Source organism: Marmota monax, unplaced genomic scaffold (genome assembly GCF_021218885.2).
Source record: "Marmota monax isolate L192 unplaced genomic scaffold, Marmota_monax_Labrador192_F-V1.1 WCK01_AAM20220418_F8-fsc00141, whole genome shotgun sequence".
Lineage (NCBI taxonomy): Eukaryota > Metazoa > Chordata > Mammalia > Rodentia > Sciuridae > Marmota > Marmota monax.
In genome coordinates, this window is record NW_026692981.1 from 767,520 (window position 1) to 780,858 (window position 13,339).

Consider the following 13,339-nt stretch of genomic DNA (forward strand, 5'->3'; position numbering starts at 1 on the left):
AGTGACTAATTTTCCAAAGTTAAGGACATATTGGTTTCATTTCAGTCACAGGTCTTCTGCTAGGGTTTGAGGAGATGGGGTGACTCAGAAGGACTGTATGGGTGCAGGTGCCAATGAGGCTCATATAATGGCCACAGCCAGGAAAACTAATGAAATTGCTATCCAAGGAGTCCTATCGTCCTGGGTGAGAAGGCTTCTACACAGAGGTGGAAGCAGCAAAGTGGGGTGGTGATAGAGGTCTAAGAAAGAAGAAAAAAGGAAGGGGGGAGGTAGGGGAAGGCAAATGACTCAGAAAATAGGTGAGAGCCTTGTAACCTACATGTGTTTCCATCTGGCCTTTCCAAATTGAGTGGCTTTCTTTAGAAGGAAAATGTTTTCAAATTTATTTGAATGGACTCTTATGAGGGAAACTTCTAAAACGTGTACTTTCAAAAGAGATGCAAAGGGAGACATGGATTCTCAGCACTCTGTGGGCCTCTCTAAGCAGCACATGGCAGGCAGCTTTCTTGAAGGAAGGGATCATGCTGGATTCATGTTTTCATTTTAAATATCTACAGAAAAGGCCCTTAATAAAAACGTGTTCAATTGATTTGGAAGACCCCTGCTCTTCTTTAAAGGAGTCTTAGGAAACAGTCAAATCTCAATGTAGTCTAAGAAAGTTACTTCTGCGGTCAAATTAATCCATTTTAGGTGGGCACATGATTCTCAATTTCAAGGTATATATACCAGCTACACCTCCAAATTCTAGGGAGTCCCTCCATCCAATTTAAAATGCACGATTTCCTTTGCCTAACTATAGGTGCCATATATCTAAATAGGTAAAATATGAGATAGTTTTTGTTTTGTCTTTATTTTATGAAATAGATTTTAAACTGGATATAACATCTCACACAGAGCAAGTGAGATATTAATAATATTCCGGTGTTGGTGTAAAGAAAAAAGTAAAGCTCGTGTGGAAGGGAATGGAGAGCAGGTAATTTGTATTGTCAGGGATGGGCACTCTTTCAAGGCAATACTAATGTTCTGGGGCTCTGGCAGATCCCATGGGGTGGAGACAGCAGAATCAGGTTTTCACAGCAACATAACTATTGTTTTCATCTGACTCCCTTTGCTTTGGTCATATATTAGGTGGATTTGGCCTTCCCAAAGTTAAAGGCAGTTGAAAAATGCACTAGCCCACTTAGTTTTATCTCTTGGTATGCATTTTTCAAGCCTGCATCTTGACTTCAGAGTTTTGACTGTCCTTCACATTCCCATTCGAATCTGCTGGAGTCTGGCTGCAGCAAAATAACCGGGGGGTGACGAACAACTTGTGTAGATTGATACAGCAGGAGTTTGTTCCTGCTTCAGTGGCTCGTGATTTGTGCCCAGCCAGACTGCGGCAGAATCTGCCAGAAATCCTACGGACTCAGCCTTCCAGATAGACCTAGAAATTCAGGCATTTCTTACCTCTTCTCTTGCTACCACTGTGATCTGATTCGATCCTTTTTGTCACCAGGAGCCGCCTAACAACTGGTTCTCAGAGTTTGTATTATTATCGCCTTAAAGTCTGTTCTTAACTCAAGAGCCAGAAGGGGAGGATGGGTGAGGGAACTGGAACAGAAAACCTCAGTGGGTCAGAGAGGGTCCTGGGTCATGTGAGCACTTGAAGAAATGGGCTCCGGGAGACTATGCTCAGAGCCAAGCTGGCCACCTGTCTGGATGCCATCGTTAGGGTCACTCTCGCAGCACCCAGAGCAGATTCTTAGATCCTGGGGGCGTTTTGTGGTCTAACACAAATTGGTGAGATTGGGAGGAAAAAAGGGAAATGTAGTATGCTAATAACCAAAGGTAGTGCTTGCATTCTTTGTGGTTCATTTCCTCTTATCTAAGAAGCTCAAATAAACAACCAGATAAAATCCAATATTCTCAATTTGACCCCCGCACCCAAAAAAGCTACGTATTCTTCTAATACATTGGGGAAAAAGGTCCTACTGCAGTGCCCGGCTAGCTCAGTCGGTAGAGCATGAGACTCTTAATCTCAGGGTCGTGGGTTCGAGCCCCACGTTGGGCGTCTGACTTTTGGTGACCTTATCATTACTACCGTAAGAGTGTAAGTCGCTGCAATCAAGCAGGTTCCAATTTTAGAGCTGTTCATTCTCATGGAATGATGGAATCACCGCAAACGGTAACAGCAGACTGACTTTTCCCGCCAGCTCTGCAAGTTTTGAAGAATTTTTGTCTCAGCGCCCCCTGTCGGAGACGCGCGTCCGGCCTGTTGGCGATCGTAACACCAGACACCTGTTAAACTCACCAGTGTCCAAGTTCCACACGGTGCATGTCCTGCAGGTTTGCACTAGGACGTGGGCTCTGAATGGACGAGTTCCTCGGGCATTTCTGAAGCACAAGCACCACCAGAAAGGGTTATGATATAGGAGAGGCATGCAGAAATGTTGGAAGGATGCAGATGGGGCCAACAGTCCAAGCAAGGAACAGTGTGATAGCGCTTCCTGCGGTTTTGAAAAATGGTGACTCCAGTTTCTAGCCCAAACAGGTGTCATTATGGACCAATGGGAGATAAGTTTCCTGATACCACAACCACAGACGTGCTTTCAGTTTCTTACCACCGTGTGTCAAGGGCACGATGGACTTTCTTTTTTTTTTTCTTTTTTAAAGTTTGATGGGTTTTTTAAAATTTCTTCTAGAATAGAAATGGACAGGATCTTTTATATATATAAACAAGCACACATGTACTTGACAAATAGTAATTGTGCTTGGAGGCACAGTGATATCTCAATACACATACATAATCAATACGTAAATGATCCCATCAGGACAATTGGCAAATCGATTACATCGAACAGTTATCTTTCCTTCCAACTGGGAAAGTTCAAAATCCTCGTCACTGGCTGTCAACCATGGTTACCCTGCTGTGCGTAGCTATTGTTGTTCTAACAAACTGCACCCCCGACCTGTCAATCTTCCTCTCTGCAGCCGCCCCCCCCCAACCTCTTAATAAACTGTCTTCCATCCCTTCCTGGAGCCCTGAACACAATGCCTGCGGTTTTCTTTTCCTGTTCAGCCGCCTTGGTGCTTGCTCATTGGCTGCCTTCGCCACACTAGAGGCACACACAAAAGTGAGTGTGTGTGTGTGTGTGTGTGTGTGTTTCAATGGTCACTTTGGAGCGGAAGGAAAGAAAAGCCAAGAGAAAACCTCGCTTGGCCCCACTTAGGGTGGGTGGGGCTTGGGGCCAGGGACTGCTCCCGCCCAGCCAGAGGAGGGATGAAAACTTGGGCTCGTCCGGGATTTGAACCCGGGACCTCTCGCACCCTAAGCGAGAATCATACCCCTAGACCAACGAGCCGCACGCCTGGGGCACCCTCAGCGGCCCATGAATCTAGTCCTCGGCAACTGTCCGCAACGTCGATTCTCCGTCCCTCCTTCCTTCCTTCTCTAATTAAAACCAGGCCAGCGAAGGACCGGGCAGCTCTCCGAGACGCGGTGTCGAGGAAACCTCGCGCCTCCCAGAAACACGCAGCTCTGAGAACTGGGGGCGCTGACCCAGCCTGGTAGGAGGAAGCGGAGCTCCTTGAAAACGCGGGAGTCCGGCGTGCTTGGGTCGTCGCCCGCCCCAGATCCACAGAGCAGGGTCCGCCAGGTGCGAGGAGCCGCAGTGGCCTCGCTGCCAACCTGACCCACAGGGACCGCGAGGCCACAGGAGAGCCTCTTGCCCGGGAAAACGCAAGACCGACGAAAACTCGGGGCACCGCAGTGGGGATGTGCGACGCGGCGGGTGTCCACCTCGGGCCCTGCCTGGGGCTGGGGACGACGAGGCCGGCTGCGAGGGAACCCAGGGGACCGAGCCGAGGGCGGCCGGCCTGCAGCTGCGCCCGGCAGGCGGCGGGCCGCGAGGGCAGCGGGCTCTGGGCAGGCGTCAGGCCCTCGGCTCCCGGCAGCAGGGCGCTGCGCAGCTCCCTCCGCCTGGGAGTCCCGCCCGCAGGTGGGGGCGACACCTCGCCAGTGGTGCCCGCGAGGGCGACCGGAGTGGCGGGAGCGTCTCTCCTTCGGGCTGCGTCGGCGCCTTCGGACCCTCTCCTGGCAGTGAGTCTATGGCCGACCCGGGGCGCCCTGCTTCCTTAGGAGGGGCCGACTCGGAACCTGACTTCGAATATGGGTTCCGGACTTTCCTGGACCGAGGGCTTGGCGGCGGCGGCGGCGGCAGCCTGTCAACCAACAGTGGCCCCTGGACAACCGGTCTTTAATTCTCCGTAGAAAAGCGATAGAATTTACATGTAAATGTCAAAAGGGAAGAAAAGGAAAACGAAAGGAGCTGGCCCGTACGGGGATCGAACCCGCGACCTTGGCGTTATTAGCACCACGCTCTAACCAACTGAGCTAACCGGCCGCTGAGAGCGCGCCCCTCTCGGACGGGTAATGCCGAGGTCCGTCCTTTCTCCCGCCGCCGAAGGCGTGGCGCGTCGGGGCCGGGCTCCCGGCTCTGGCAGGCCTCGGCGCAGCAGTCTCGGCCCCTCGCCGCACGAGCTGCAGCGCCGCTCCCAGGCCTGTTCTCCGGCCAACACCACCCGCGGCGGGGCAGCACGCACCGCCCGTGCTGGTGCGTTCCGCTCCGCCTGCACTTCCGCGTGGGTGTTCTGTCTCCAATTCGTTTGCTTAGGGCACAGAGCTCAGAAATACCTCGCTGCAATCCCGGCCCTCGCGCTCCACACCGTGTGTTCGCAGTGGTTGAAAGAACGCCATAGGAAATGAACGAGGCGGAGGTTGCTTTAAGGTCCAGCGGTGGGACTCGGTCCAAAGCTCTCCCTGTCAGAGCAGGGCCGGCCAAAAAGGAAAAAAAAAAAAAAAAAAAGCCTGGAGATGCCGGGGATCGAACCCGGGGCCTCATACATGCGAAGCATGCGCTCTACCACTGAGCTACATCCCCAGCCCTGAGTGGGCCCGCTGCCGCGCTCCCCAGTTCTCGGATCCCATCCTTATCTCTTCCCCTGCAGCGAAGATCTTGCGCAGCGTTAGAGACAGAGTCTCCTATTTGCACAAGAACATCTTGATCTGGTTACCAAGGCAACCTCCGTCCACCTTCCACTGACCCTGTCAATCCTCAAGTGAACTAATAGGAAGAGAACCAACTGAAGGCAGCCGGAACCAGAACAGTTCCTCTGTCCCTCGGTCCACCTTCAGGTCTCACTGTGCCTCTCCAAAGGGAATCAGTTACTGCCTCGAGCACAGCAAGGGACCGGCTCACTTTTGAAAGTGTTTTGTTTGGGCCGGAACGTGGACTATTGGAGACATTTACCTGGTCAGTCTTTTTTTTTTTTTTTGGATTTTATTTTTTTAATTTTTTATTTATTTATTTGTTTTTTTATTGTTGGTTGTTCAAAACATTACATAGTTCTTGATATATCATCTTTCACACTTTGTTTCAAGTGGGTTATGAACTCCCATTTTTAGCCCATATACAGATTGCAGAATCACATCAGTTACACATCCATTGATTTACATATTGCCATACTAGTGACTGTCGTGTTCTGCTACCTTTCCTATCCTCTACTGTCCCCCCTCCCCTCCCCTCCCCTCCCCTCTTCTCTCTCTACCCCCTCTACTGACCTTCATTTCTCCCCCTTGTATTATTTTTCCCTTTCCCCTCATTTCCTCTTGTATGTTCTTTTGTATAACCCTGAGGGTCTCCTTCCATTTCCATGCAATTTCCCTTTTCTCTCCCTTTCCCTCCCACCTCTCATCTCTGTTTAATGTTAATCTTCTTCTCATGCTCTTCGTCCCTACTCTGTTCTTAGTTACTCTCCTTATACCTGGTCAGTCTTGGAGCTGAAGGTGGGCATTCCGTTTGAGTAGGCTGAATATAGTGTAGTAAATGTCCATACACGTAGACTATCCAGTTCCAGAGGCAAACAATTTGTATTAGCCATTAAATGACACTGGATTAAATTAACTGGAATTACATCTTTATTCTTTACTATTCTAATCTCTAAAATGTGCGTTGGTTTCCCTTAGCCTGAAAGTCTTCAAATACTTAAACACAGCTACGGAAAATAGAATTCATCATTGAGAGCTCATTCTCTGTGGGTCTCATATTTTTGCACGTCCTTCTATCAGGAACCAGCTTCCATTTGTTCTGGATTACTTTTTCAAGGTTGAGAGTGTATCGAACACCTTTGGAAGACAGAGATATGTCTCCAGCTCCCTTGTCAGGGATGCTTATTATTGCACGTTGTACAAGAATTGAGATCCCCAGGTTTGGGATTCCTCTCCTGCAACACAACCCACTGCAGACACAGGTATCATGTAGCACTCTAGATGTTGCCTCCTGGGAATTTGAGCTAGGAAACCCAATCAGAAATGCTAGTTATTTGGCTATTGCAATCACTGTTAATAATAAACTGTCCTGTCTCTCGCCCTGGAGGCTCATGAATTCTGCCAACACCCACAAAACTGTAGCAGGTTAATTTAAGAGCTTGCCCATTGGGTAAAATCTGGCCCTTCTCAGTTCTTGGCACTCATCAGTCAATCTCTCCTCTTCCTTCTCCTAGCTTCCTTACATTGGTGAGTAGTAACCCAAACATCCAGCTAAATTCCAGAGCTAGAAATCTGGGTGCCTCTCTACAGAGACACCCAGAGTGACCCCCCTTGTTCCCTCTCCATTCCTCACATGCAATCCACTGTCAGTCTACCTGTTCATATTCAAGAGAGAGGCATGTAGGAAATTTACTGAAAATATGAAATATGTTCTACTTTCTATGTCCATCCTATTGCTCAATGGCTCTTAACATCTGTTGCAGGCACTATGGCAATTGTCTTTTTAAATTTGTTTAATAAAGCAGACAGCTGTTCCTGCTCACCCTAGATAAACCTGATTTCTAGGCCTAAAATAAAGCCATCTATTTTACTGTCAGGAAACCTCCACTTCTAGCACCCACCCACTTCCTACTCAGTTATTCAAAGACTGATAGAAGTTTTTGTGAAATTCAAATCTTATCTGATTTTTCCCTAAAGTTCTGTGTTTTCGTACTGTGAATTTAACTCAGGAACCCTCTACCACTGAACTAGATTCACAGCCCTTTTAGCTTGGAGACAGGATCTGCCTAAATTGCCTCCTGTCTCAGCCTCCCTAGTAGCCACCCCGGTAGCTGGATTACAGGCACATGTCATACCCCCAGCTAGGCCTGACACTTTCAAAACAAGATAAAATTGTATCCTTTGATAAGGAAAAGACAGTCTTTGCTGTACTGGCTTTGCCTCTAATGGTGGTTTCCCCACACCTCCTTTGCCTCTTAAACTCCATAAAACAGCTTAATCTATGGCTTCCTGACCTGTGGGAGGGAAAATAGGAGTCTTTTCTAGTTCTCCCCAGCAAAGATCATGCTGAGAACGGTGGGGTAGTTACTCAGCCATGAATGGGCGAGCAGGGAAAGGACACCAGGAGACTGAAAGCCACTGGGAGCCTTATCTGACTGACAGGCCGTGGAAGACTGGGCCTGATATGTCAAAACCTCCCCCAGTCGTAATTGCATGCACTTAAGTAAAACTATTTTTCAAGATTATGTCACACCTTCCCAGACAGCCTGGGCCCTCCCTTATTACCCAAACTGTCACAACCCTCAATCACCTTGGCAATTAAAACATCAAGACCCTCACAAAGAAAGTTTGCTGAGAGCTGTTCGGCAGGAAATTGAGGCAAAAACAGGCAGATTCAATTTCCTTTAAAATTCCAACTCTGAGTCCACCACATCCTCTTCTCTCTTCCAGGTTGTCCTTGCAGTTTCTGTGCTATCAATCAGAAGTGAAGAAGTGCGGGGCGTGGAGTATGCCTATAATGCCAGCCATGCAGAGATCCTAAATTGGAAGCCAGCCTCAGTAAATTCAGTGAGACCCCAAACAACTCAGTGAGACTCTGTCTCAAATTTTTTAAAAATAATAATGATTGTTATTATTATAAAGGCTGAGAATATGACTCAGCAGCTAAGCAGTCCTGGGTTAATCCCTGGTGAGTCAAGAGGTGAATTTAGGCAAAACTCTCTGGAAACTTCTCTGGGACCCCTAATAAAACTGGAGAGCAGGGGGGGTGCACCTTCCTTTTCTGAGAGGACCCACTCTCCCTTGAAAGTGTCTCAGGGACCCCTCTTCTCTTTCCTAACCCTCCAGGAAACTCATGATTTCTGCTCTTATAACAGTGGTCCACTTTGGCCTTTTGAATAGAAACTCTGAACATATGCTCTGAGGCTTATTTTTAAAAGAACATGTTTTTTCTCTGTCTTCTCCCCACTCCCTCACCCTAACAAGATTAGAGAGACAGTGTTATCTTTTCTTCCATTAATTGTCCTACGACAAGAGGACGATCTATGAAGTGAATTTCAACACACTGTCAGGACCCCTGTCACTGCACACCTGGAATTTAGCCTTTAAAAGCCCTGTTTTTCCTGATGGGCAGAATCAAAGCCCCTGGGACAGAAGCTCCTGGAGTTTGACACGGGCGGGGCGGCCTCAGCTTCCCGTCGGCCTTAGCCTGGAACAGATCCAAATCCTTTGTGCAGACTTCCTTCTGACTCTCCTTGCAAGTGTGGATGGTTAGTTCAGTCCTGGATCTTTTCACTTTGGCTTATTTTCTACCGTCTCCTCAAGTGGAAGAGCTTTTTTCCTTTGCTAACAGTTGAATCCCTCCCTCTTCTCTCTGGTTAGGGCAGGGTCTTTGGGTCCTGTGGCCTTGACAGACAATTGAAGATCTTTAAATGTTTGGTGAATACACAAGGAACTAATCTTGAAGAGCATGTCTCTAGGGCTGGTTGTGGCTCAATGGTAGAGTGGTCGCATGGGTGAGGCACTGGGTTTGATCCTCAGCACCATATTAAAACAAAATAAAGATATGTGTCCACTTACAACTAAAAAATATTAAAAAAAAAAAAAAAGCATGCCTCTAGGCCTACAAGGGGAGGTGGTACATACCTGTAATCCCAGTGACTGGGAAGGTGGAATCATAAATTCAAGACCAGCCTTAGCAATTTAGTGAGCTCTTGACTCAAAATAAGAAATAAAAAGATCTGGGAATGCAGTTCAGTGGTCCAGTGCCCCTGGGTTTAATCCCTAGTACTGTTGTAGGGACAAACCAGGCCGAAGACAGCAGGAAACAGTTTTATTTGGCTGCAGCCAGGTTCAGAGGGTACAGCCTTTGCTGTAATCAATCAATCCCCTGAACCCCGAGTTCAGGGAGTTTTAGAATTTTATACCCAGCGTGTAAGGGAGGGGCTCAGAAGTTCACCTAAAAGCAGCTTTTTCTTTCACTGTTCTGGACATGTTAACTCTTCAAGGACCACACCTGAGAAGGGGGGAGCTTCTTTCTTCCCTCCCCCTGCCAGCTGTTACCATGGAGCCCAATTGTAACTTATCTTAAAAATGTAGACGTCTCTGTGAAGCCCAGCTCAAGGCCAGAGGCCTTGTTTGCACATTTCTTCAAAGTACTATACTGGATACGTTTGTGAAAAACTAGTAAGGGGTGTCCAGCACCTGGAGTGCTGGTATCTTCCCTGCCAGTGGCCAAGTAAGCAGGGCGACATGAAAATAGGAAGTTTATCTACATTGGACTCTTTTTCTGACAGTCCTAAAATCAGCCATGGTGAAGAGGGCTTTTCTGTGGAGAGAGGGGGTGCCACTTCAGTGCCACCAAAAAATAAAAAGAAAAGAGCACGTGTTCCTGCCAGTACTCTCACTTCACTACTGCTCCTTTCCACCAGATTACTCTTTTCACCCAACTGGAGTGGGAGGACAGCACTGTTTTAGCTCCAACTGATTTGCGTTAACAGGTTGGACTCTGATTTATCTGTGCCCCCATCCCCTTGTCCAGCACAGCTCCTGACACCTGGTAAGTGAATATTGCTTGTTTTTTTTAAGACATTTATATATATATATATATATATATATATATATATATATATATAGCCAAAGGAGCACACCAAGGCAAGCTTAGAGAAACTTCTCCCTGTGGAAGAAGGGAACTCATGAGGCAGAATCCATGAGATAAGTAAGTCCCATCCCCCCCTTTTTTTTGGTACTGAGAATTGAACCCAGAGATGCTCAACCACTGAGCCACATCCCCAGCCTTTCTTTATATTTTATTTAGCGACAGGCTTTTTTACTGAGTTTCTAAGTGCGTTGCTAATTTGCTGAGGCTGATTTAGCCTCTGGGATTACAGGCCTGTGTCCCGGTGCCCACCATCCCTTATCCAAAGTTTCCTTTGTCCCTCTACATTCTTCTCCTTTTTCTTGTTCATTTCCTTTATTCTGCATATGTAATGGGCAATGCAGGTTTTGGGTGAGGAACAGGTGGGCTGAAGTGTGTGTTGGAGGGAGATGGGCAGGAAGAGAGCCCAGGGCAAATTAATTAACAATTCCCTGTCTGCTCAGGAATTGCTTCATTAATAATTCTTTAGGATGGGCAGTATAGGCCTGGGCTTGGGAACATTAATATTTCAGTTTCTCAGGTGTGGTTTCTGATTTCTCAGACTCAAATCGGACTCCATTTTCCCCATCAGACCCGATTCCCTAGCTACACTATTTTCCTTTAAATCTGGCTTCAATAAAGTCTGTCTCATTCCACTGTTCTTCCCACCCCCACAGTCCCACCCCTCCCTTCAGTCCCCTCTGCACAATCCAAAGTTCCTTCATTCTGTGCTACCACCCCCACACCCACCCCGCCCCATGGATCAGCATCTGCTTATCAGAGAAAACATTCCGCCTTTAGGTTTCTTGGAATAGGCTTATTTCACTTAGCATAATATTCTCTTCTTCCATTCACTTACCTGCAAGAAAGGATTATTTCTTTGTTCTTTAAGGCTGAGTAATATTCCAGTGTGTATATGTAATACCACCGGTTACCGTGAAGTTTGAACATTAGAGAAGCACGCCGAGGCAAGCATATAAAGCAGGGTTTATCAAAAAGGGGTAACATAGACTTCTCTCGGGAGGGAGAAGGGGCCATAGCTGGTGTCCTGGTATCCCAAGAAGAAGGTGTTCTGCCCTTTTTGTATGTCCTAGGCTTCCTCTGTTCTCTGACCTTTCCCCCTTACCTTTCTCTTTCCTGTGTAAGTGACTAGGTCCCAAGAGTGCTTGCTAGGATGGTCCAAAGGTGGGGAACAGGTGGGCTGAAGGGGGAAGGGCAGGATGGAGCAGCTCAGGACACATTAATTTACAATTAGCTCCCTGTAGGGAGGGGCAATTCCTGGGACAGGTGACCTTAGCAACAGGTTGGAGCAGGGACAGTTTCTTGATAAGGGTGGAAGAAGGGCTCTGGAGGAGTTAACGTCTCAATCCCTCAGGGGACAGTCTCCTACTTTCTGGACTCACTCAAAATTGGCCTGACTCCATCTGACCTGATTCGATTTACCTATCTATACTGACTGCCTGCTAATTCTGACTCCATGTGTCCTGTTTATTGCAGGACAGGAGCAGTATTTATACATTCCACACAGCTTATCTAATTAGCATAAACTAGATACATCAGTCAACCAATCAGGAATCTCCACACTTAATGGCTTGCTTTTGTTACTTCTCAAACCACTCCCTCTGGCATTTTGCCAGGCACCATACAGACTTGTTTACAAACTCTAACATTCCCCTGGCAAAATGCCAGGTGTTATTTTGACTTGTTTACAGACTCCAACATTACATCCATAGTTTAGCTAGTATGAATTGAGCTACTATAAACATAGATGTGGCTGCAACACTGAAGTTGCCCATTTTAAGTACTTTTATAAAAACCAAGAAGTGGGATAGCTGGTTCAAATTGTGGTTCCATTCCAAGTTTTCTGAGGACTCTCCATACTGCTTTCTTAGTGGTTGCAGCAAGTTGGAGTCCCACCAGCAATGTATGACTGTACCTTCCGCCATCCTCGACAACACTTTTTATTGTTTGTATTTTTGATAATTGCCATTCTGACTAGAGTGAGATGAAATCTCAGATTAGTTTTGATTTGCATTTCTCTAATTGCTAGAGATGTTGGAACATTTTTTTGTTGATGGATTATTTCTTCTTCTGTGAAGTGTCTGTTCAGTTCTTTGGCCCATTTGTTGATTGGATTATGGGGGTTTTTCGGTGTTAAGTTTTTTGAGTTCTTTATATATCCTGGATATATTAGTACTCTTTCTGAGGTGCTTGCGGTGAAGATTTTCTCCCATGCTGCAGACTCTCTCTTCACGTTATTGATTTTTTCCTTTGCTGAGAAGAAGCTTTTTAGTTTGAATCCATTCCATTTATTGATTCTTGATTTTACTTCTTGGGCTTTAGGAGTCTGGTTAAGGAAGTCAGGTCCTAAGCCAATATGATGACGATTTGGGCCCACTTTTTCTTCTATTAGGCACAAGGTCTCTGGTCTAACTGAGTCAGGGACACCTATCGCTGCAGATCTCTCCCATTATTTACAAACAACTCAGCAGGGTGGATGTGTGCCTAGAAAGGCTCTGAGGGTTTTTCTATGGACAAGGGTCATGCCCCTTTCCTTAGGACAGGCCTTGAGGTAGAAGCTGCTGTTATTTATCTATTTTCAAAAGTGGAGTCACATCAGTTCCTCACAGCCACCTGTCCTTTGTCCTGGTCTCAGTGGTCACCTAAAAGAAATCTGGTTGGGTGAAAGAAAAAACGACAATAAAATTACCAATCTCTAAATTTATGAAGGGCTTTTAATGTGCTAGGCAGCGTGTTAAGAAAGCACTTTGGAAGGACTGGGGCTGTATATCTTAGTGGTATAGCACTTGCCCCTCACATGTGAAGTACTGGGTTTGATCCTCAGCACCACATAATTCTAAATGAAGATACTGTATCCATCTACAACCAACCAAACAAACCTTTAATAAACAACAACAAAAAATAAATACATAAGAAAGAAAAATGGAGACTTGGAGCATCGCTTATTGGTAATGTGAGTGCTGAGAAGGCCCAGGCCCTGAGTTCAACCCCAAGCACCACGAAACCAAAAGCAAGTGAGCACCTCAGGGTTTCCTAATCTGGGGGTTGGTGAAGTTGGAGGCAGGCAGGCAGGAATTACCTTTTTTTTTTTTTTTTTTAATTGGTACTGGGGATTTAACCCAGGGGCACTTTACTACTGAGCCACAACCCCAGACTTTTTTTTTTTTTTGAGACAGGGCCTCCCACTTGCCATCTTCCTGCCTCAGCCTCCCAAGTCGCTTGGATAACAGGCACCCGCCCCCGCCCCCGCGGGAATTCATCTCCAACCTACAAAGGAAACTTACATTCCACCACTTATGACTGTTGCCGCAAGCCACAGTAAACACAGTGCAAAGACGTACCAAGATTTTCTCACCAACAAAACCACACCTTTT

At 46.8% G+C, this 13,339-nt stretch overlaps 4 non-coding genes across 4 annotated transcripts; 1 reads left to right on the forward strand and 3 right to left on the reverse strand.

The window, feature by feature from the left end:
• Positions 1 to 1,980: 1,980 nt before the first annotated feature.
• Positions 1,981 to 2,053, forward strand: Trnak-cuu (transfer RNA lysine (anticodon CUU)). The gene has a single exon. It is a non-coding gene; the product is annotated as a tRNA-Lys (tRNA).
• A 1,219-nt stretch (positions 2,054 to 3,272) lies between these two features.
• On the reverse strand, positions 3,273 to 3,344 carry Trnap-agg (transfer RNA proline (anticodon AGG)). Its single transcript has one exon. It is a non-coding gene; the product is annotated as a tRNA-Pro (tRNA).
• A 967-nt stretch (positions 3,345 to 4,311) lies between these two features.
• Positions 4,312 to 4,385, reverse strand: Trnai-aau (transfer RNA isoleucine (anticodon AAU)). Its single transcript has one exon. It is a non-coding gene; the product is annotated as a tRNA-Ile (tRNA).
• Positions 4,386 to 4,850: 465 nt separating this feature from the next.
• Positions 4,851 to 4,922, reverse strand: Trnaa-cgc (transfer RNA alanine (anticodon CGC)). The gene has a single exon. It is a non-coding gene; the product is annotated as a tRNA-Ala (tRNA).
• Positions 4,923 to 13,339: the final 8,417 nt, after the last annotated feature.